A 6,004-nucleotide genomic window follows, 5' to 3' on the forward strand; every position below is an offset into this window, starting at 1 on the left:
TCAGAGGCAAGCTGATCATTTGATAAACAATCAAACTGTATATTTTTAACTGCCTATTTGTTTGGTTGTAAAAAAAAAAAAAAAAAGTAGTGGGACTGTAGCCAGCTACTTCTGCACTGTAGCTTGTAGCTTAACTTGCTACATTTCTCTGGGTTAGCTTTTGCTGTAGTGAAGCTATAGTTTATCAAAATGAACTTGTAGCTTAACTTGCTACATTTTCCAAGTAGCTTGCCCATCACTGCCTAACACTAACCCTAACCCTAAGCGGAGTATTTCATGAAATAAAACTTTTTGCCTATACTGTTTTGGTGACTAACCCTAACCCAGAAAACCCCTTTTCTCCCTTTTCCAAAGACCAACGTAGAGGTAAAAATTATCTGAGACTGCAAAACAACTGCAGAGTGGGTGAAGGAAAACCCACATTTGTTTGCGGTTACCGTTGAGCCGCCCGACATCCTGCAGGTGGGACAAGAAATGCAGCAGGAGTCTGTGAAGCAGTACGTCAGTCTTTCATCTGAGGGATCAGATTAGCTGAGCGAATATGACAGGGAACACATCTTGGAACCATTCAAGTTCAAATTTCAAGCGATAGAAGACATGTGGACATTTTGTGAAGAGATAGTGGACAAAAGAGCCTCTTCTTAAAAAGCCTACACTTGATTCAGGCTCTTTTGTCAACTACAGACCGATATCTAACCTCTCTTTCGTTTCTAAGATCTTGGAGAAAGTTGTTGCGAGTCAGCTCTGTGATTTTCTTCATAGCAACAGTCTTTTTGAGGTCTTTCAGTCTGGGTTCAGAGCTCACCACAGCACTGAGACTGCGCTGCTGAAAGTAACCAACGATCTACTTTTGGCTTCGGACAGTGGTCTTCTTTCTGTGCTTGTCTTGCTTGATCTTAGTGCCGCTTTTGACACGATTGATCATTGCATTCTTCTGAGGAGATTAGAGAGTCTTCTTGGTATCTCAGGAACCGCTTTAGCCTGGCTTCGATCGTATCTTTCGGATCGACATCAGTTTGTTCATGTGAACAACGTCTCTTCTTCTCACACCAGGGTGCAATATGGAGTTCCTCAAGGTTCAGTGCTCGGACCGATTCTTTTCATCTTGTATATGCTTCCTCTCGGCACTATATTGAGGAAACACTCCATAAACTTTCACTGCTATGCAGATGACACTCAGCTTTACTTGTCAATGAAGCCTGAAGAAACCAACCGCTTATCTAAACTTGAAGCATGCCTCAAAGACGTAAGGTCCTGGATGAGCAGAAACTTCTTACTGCTGAACTCAGAGAAGACTGAAGTCATTGTTCTTGGACCTAAACATCTCAGAGAAGCTTTCTTGAACAACATCGCCGCCTCTGACGACATCAGCTTGGCTTCCAGCACCACTGTCAGGAACCTGGGAGTTCTTTTGGATCAGGACCTGTCCTTTAACTCTCACATCCAACAGGTCTCAAGGACGGCATTTTTTCATCTTCGCAATATCAAGAGAATTAGACACATCTTGTCTCGGAGCGACGCTGAGAAACTGGTCCATGCTTTCGTTTCTTCTAGGCTGGACTACTGCAACTCTCTTTTATCCGGCTGTCCTAATAAGTCTATTAGGACTCTTCAGCTGGTTCAGAATGCTGCCGCTCGGGTACTGACTTGGACTGGGAGGAGAGAGCACATCTCTCCAGTGTTAGCGTCTCTACACTGGTTACCTATAAAATCTAGGATAGAGTTTAAAATTCTTCTTTTGACTTACAAAGCGCTTAATGGCATCGGGCCATCGTATCTTAAAGACTTAATTGTTCCGTATAATCCGTCTAGGTCTTTGCGTTCTCAACATGCTGGTCTGCTCGTTATACCTAGGGTCTCTAAAAGTAGTATGGGAGGTCGAGCCTTTAGTTATCAGGCTCCTCTTCTTTGGAATAACTTACTGGTTGAGGTCCGGGGAGCAGACACGGTCTCAACCTTTAAGAGTAGACTTAAAACTTTCCTTTTTGATAAAGCTTACAGTTAGAGCTAGATCAGATCTGAACCAGCTCTTAGTTATGCTGCTATAGGTTTAGACTGCTGGGGGGAACTGACACACAGGGCTCCTGTTTCCCTCTTTTTCTGTCAGTCTAACTTCTAGTCTTACTGTCCTGTTATAGTTACTGACCATACACCTCTCTGGGAGGGTCTGAGTTTGTCTTGTAGGTTCCTGGGGATCGGTGAAGAAGACGGCCTGCTGCTGTGCTCCTGTCCGACACCAGCTACTACAGCCTTGGATTTGGCCTGCTGGTTTCTCCTTAACTGTCGCCACAGCGCCAAACCTCAGACTCCGTCTGTTTCTCTCTCTCTCCCTTTCTGTGTGTGTGTGTGTGTGTGTGTGTATGTGTGTCTGTGTGTTTCTGTGTGCGTGTGTGTGTATCCCTACCCCCCCCCTCCTTTTTTCTCCCCCCCCCCCCCCCCCCTCTCTCTCCCACTCTCTCTCCTCTATCTGTCTCTCTCTAACCCCAACACAGTCGAGACAGATGTCTGTCTAACATGAGTCTGGTTCTGTCCGAGGTTTCTGCCCGTTAAAGGGAAGTTTTTCCTTGCCATTGTAACTTGCTAAATGCTGCAAAGTCCTGTACTCATGGTGGATTAAGATAAGATAAGACTCCTTATCTTGTCTTGATGTTGGGTTTCTGCTAATAAAATTTTATTAACATTTACGGGTCTAGACCTGTAAATGTTTTTGTAAAGTGTCTTGAAATAACATTTGTTATGATTTGGCGCTATATAAATAAAGATTGATTGATTGATTGAAAAGAGGACTACTAGCATATTGTGAATGCAGGATTGAGAACGAGTAGATGGGCATTCTTTTTTTCAATTGCAAACTATGTAAAGCAACAGACAAAATATGTTGAAAAATAATAAAGCATACCTGCATTGAAATGTAGATGTATATATGTATATATTAAAATTGTAAATATAGATTTGTGAATAAGTGTGAGTAGAAATGTTTATAAAATATGTTTGAGTGTAAAATAAATGCATACAACCCAGATTGGATTTAAGTCTGATTTTCAAAATTCAAAGAAAAGATATAGGGGACTTGAGAGGGGTGATCTGCAGCCAGACTGTCTTGGAAAAATGTGCCACTCTACCAGGCTATTGTTAGCCGTTATCTTAGCAGAATTCCTCTTGGCATTGCAAGGGAAGCTAGGAAATGTGGTGTCTTGAAATACATTCATGTCAGATTGCAAATAAAGTACAATTTACATACGATGTAAATGAATGGGATTTGCCATCATAAAGTTCTGTGCTTTGTGCCATCAACCTGGATCTGATCAGAGCCAAATGTAATGGCTTCTTCCTCCATGCCTAGTAATTTTTTAAATATAAATCTATTCAGTAGTTTTTGCGTAATCTTGCTTACAGACAAACAGACAGACCCCGGTGGAAACATAACCTCCTTGGCTGAGGTCATTACCTGGCAGGCCACAAGTGGGCCCTGGACCACAGATTGTTAAACACTGGTCTGTATATAGACTAAGAAGCTGTCAATAACACAAAAACATACTACATGCTTAAATTACAGTATGAGAATAAGGATTCCTACTGTAGGCTTTCTTTCTTGAAAATATGCAGATGAGATGTCAGCAAATGTGGAATTTGATGTCTCTAGTCATATTTAGATCTATTTTTTATTTTTATTTTTTTTACAAGGGGGCATCTCTAAAATAATTTCTGAATCATTCCGAGCTTGATGAACCTTTTTCCAAACACCAAGAGACATTACTCTCTGAACCTGCTCTGGTTCTTCATTGTCAAGGCTCTGAAGCAAGACTAAAGCCTTCTTATTTGTAATTCACCTTCTAGTCATCACTTTTGCCTCTCGTGTTAGCAAGATTTTAGCATCACTATATATTCTGCAGAAGGAGAGTCACCCAGCAGCTTCAAATAGTACAAAAAACAAACAAGCAATCAATAGAGCATCTATAACTGTCCCACACACAACATAATACTACACACATACGTTCCTACCACATACCTGCCTCTGCTACAGTGATGATCAGTGGGCAGGGTGCGTGGGACGCAGATTTCAATTTGGCAACCACCATGTCTTCTGTGCCCAAAGTCATTTTCTTTACATATAAAGCATTTCAATCAGATGGAAAATGAAGACATGACAAGTGCACGACCTGCAACGTTTAGATAGGAGAAAATGAGGGCACAACATCAACACAACATTTTCTTCCTATTTTCATTATTATTATTATCATAATTGTTGTTGTTCTTCTTCTTCTTATTTACTCTTTTAACTTACTTGTTTTATCTATTGCTTTTATCAGTCTTACAGTTTCTAATTATTTTATTCCTGTGTTTACTTTCTTTTCTTGTTCTGACATACTCAGTTTTGATTATCATTATTTTATTCCACTTCATTTTATGTATTTATTTATTTATTAGTAGTTTTTATTAGTAGTATTTTATTTATCTATTTTCCCTTTTTACCAGTCTTCTATCTGCCCCTTATTTTAAGTCTTCTTGATGTGATGTTGTCAATTTTAAACAGTCTCCTTGTCATTATGCATTTTACCAGCTGTTTGGTCCATCCAGATTGTAATATTTCTCCAATTTTGTTGCTTTAGTTAACATGACCCGCTGTGCCTTTTCCTCTGACTCTCGTGGTATCTGATGAACTAATTGTGGATTTTGTTCTGCTTTTTCTGCCTTTATTCTGTCTGATAAACTTCTGTTCAGAACTAATAGAACTTCAAAATTTGATAGCCACCAGAATAACAGAAAAAAAGCTTTTCTGTGGTTATGATGTAAAATCTTTTACTTTGAAAATCTTCATAATTCTACAGTAAAAACGCTGGTCATTGTGTTTTCAGAGTGTTCCTGAGCACACTCAGACCAGATAATACCAGAACTAATGGAGCTTCAAAATTTTATAGCCTTTTATTTCAATTGGGTTTAATTTTGAAAATCCACATCAGAACTTCCTGGAATTTAATGAGTGACCCTTTGGGATTGAGTACAGCCAATCCAAAGTGAAATTAGTTTGTACAAACTGGCAGTTTTATAAAGAATCTTAAGTCTATGGGAAATATGATCAAATGAGTCTTTTTTCAGTGGGCTTTAATTTTGAAAATCCACATCAGACCTTCCTGTAATCGTATGAGTTACTATTATGTGTGCTTTTTTCATGAATTCCCCACCAGACACAGCGTCTCTCGTGTTTATGTTTAGGTTGGATGAATGATACACACGGCCGACTGGTTTGTCAGTCAGTTAAAAGACAGACCCGTTGAAATCACGAGATCGTGCAGACAGCTTTTATTTTGTAATATGTTCATTACCGTGATACCATGTGTATACAGGCACCGCCAAATTGGGTGGCGGCTCAGCTGACACAGGATTTGGAAGTGGAGGCTAGCTTGACTGCAGTTTGAGATCCCTGGTTTAGGGGCCCCCCACAGTAGTACAGTTGGCCATGAGCCTGAATGTAACTTTTCCACTATCGTGGTGTTTGAAGAACATTGCCTGCTAGTATTCTGAAATTTGGTATTTGGGGGTTTGTTAATAGAGTGTAACTGTGAAATGTTTCTGTCGAAAGTCTGTTTCAAAACCAGAGTTTTATCAACATATGCCAACCTCCAGCATCTAAATGCAGATTCCTTTATACGTTAGCTTCAAGCTAGCGCATTTTGTTTTCGCACAAAAGGACGTGGTAACATGTTCAATGTCAAACAGGAATCTCTCGTCAGAGAGTAATGTACATATCTCTGCGTGTTCATTGGTTCTTGAGTAAAACTTGAAGCGAAAAATCAAGAATCAGAGATTTTTCTGGGGAAACTGCAATCCATCTGGTAAGCTACGATAACTGGAGCATATTAGCCAGAACAAGCTTACCTTTCTCTGTGTTCCAGGTATCTGGTGAATGTTGACGTGGTCCCCACTGTCTCCGTTAAACACACTCTGCAAAATTTGCATTTAGCAGAATGTTTCTTCTTTTTTGTTTCTTTTTGACAAACAAATT

The sequence above is a fragment of the Halichoeres trimaculatus genome, unplaced genomic scaffold (assembly GCF_033239565.1).
Source record: "Halichoeres trimaculatus isolate MK-OKI-2021-1 unplaced genomic scaffold, fHalTri1.1 fHalTri1_scaffold_9, whole genome shotgun sequence".
Classification (NCBI taxonomy): domain Eukaryota; kingdom Metazoa; phylum Chordata; class Actinopteri; order Labriformes; family Labridae; genus Halichoeres; species Halichoeres trimaculatus.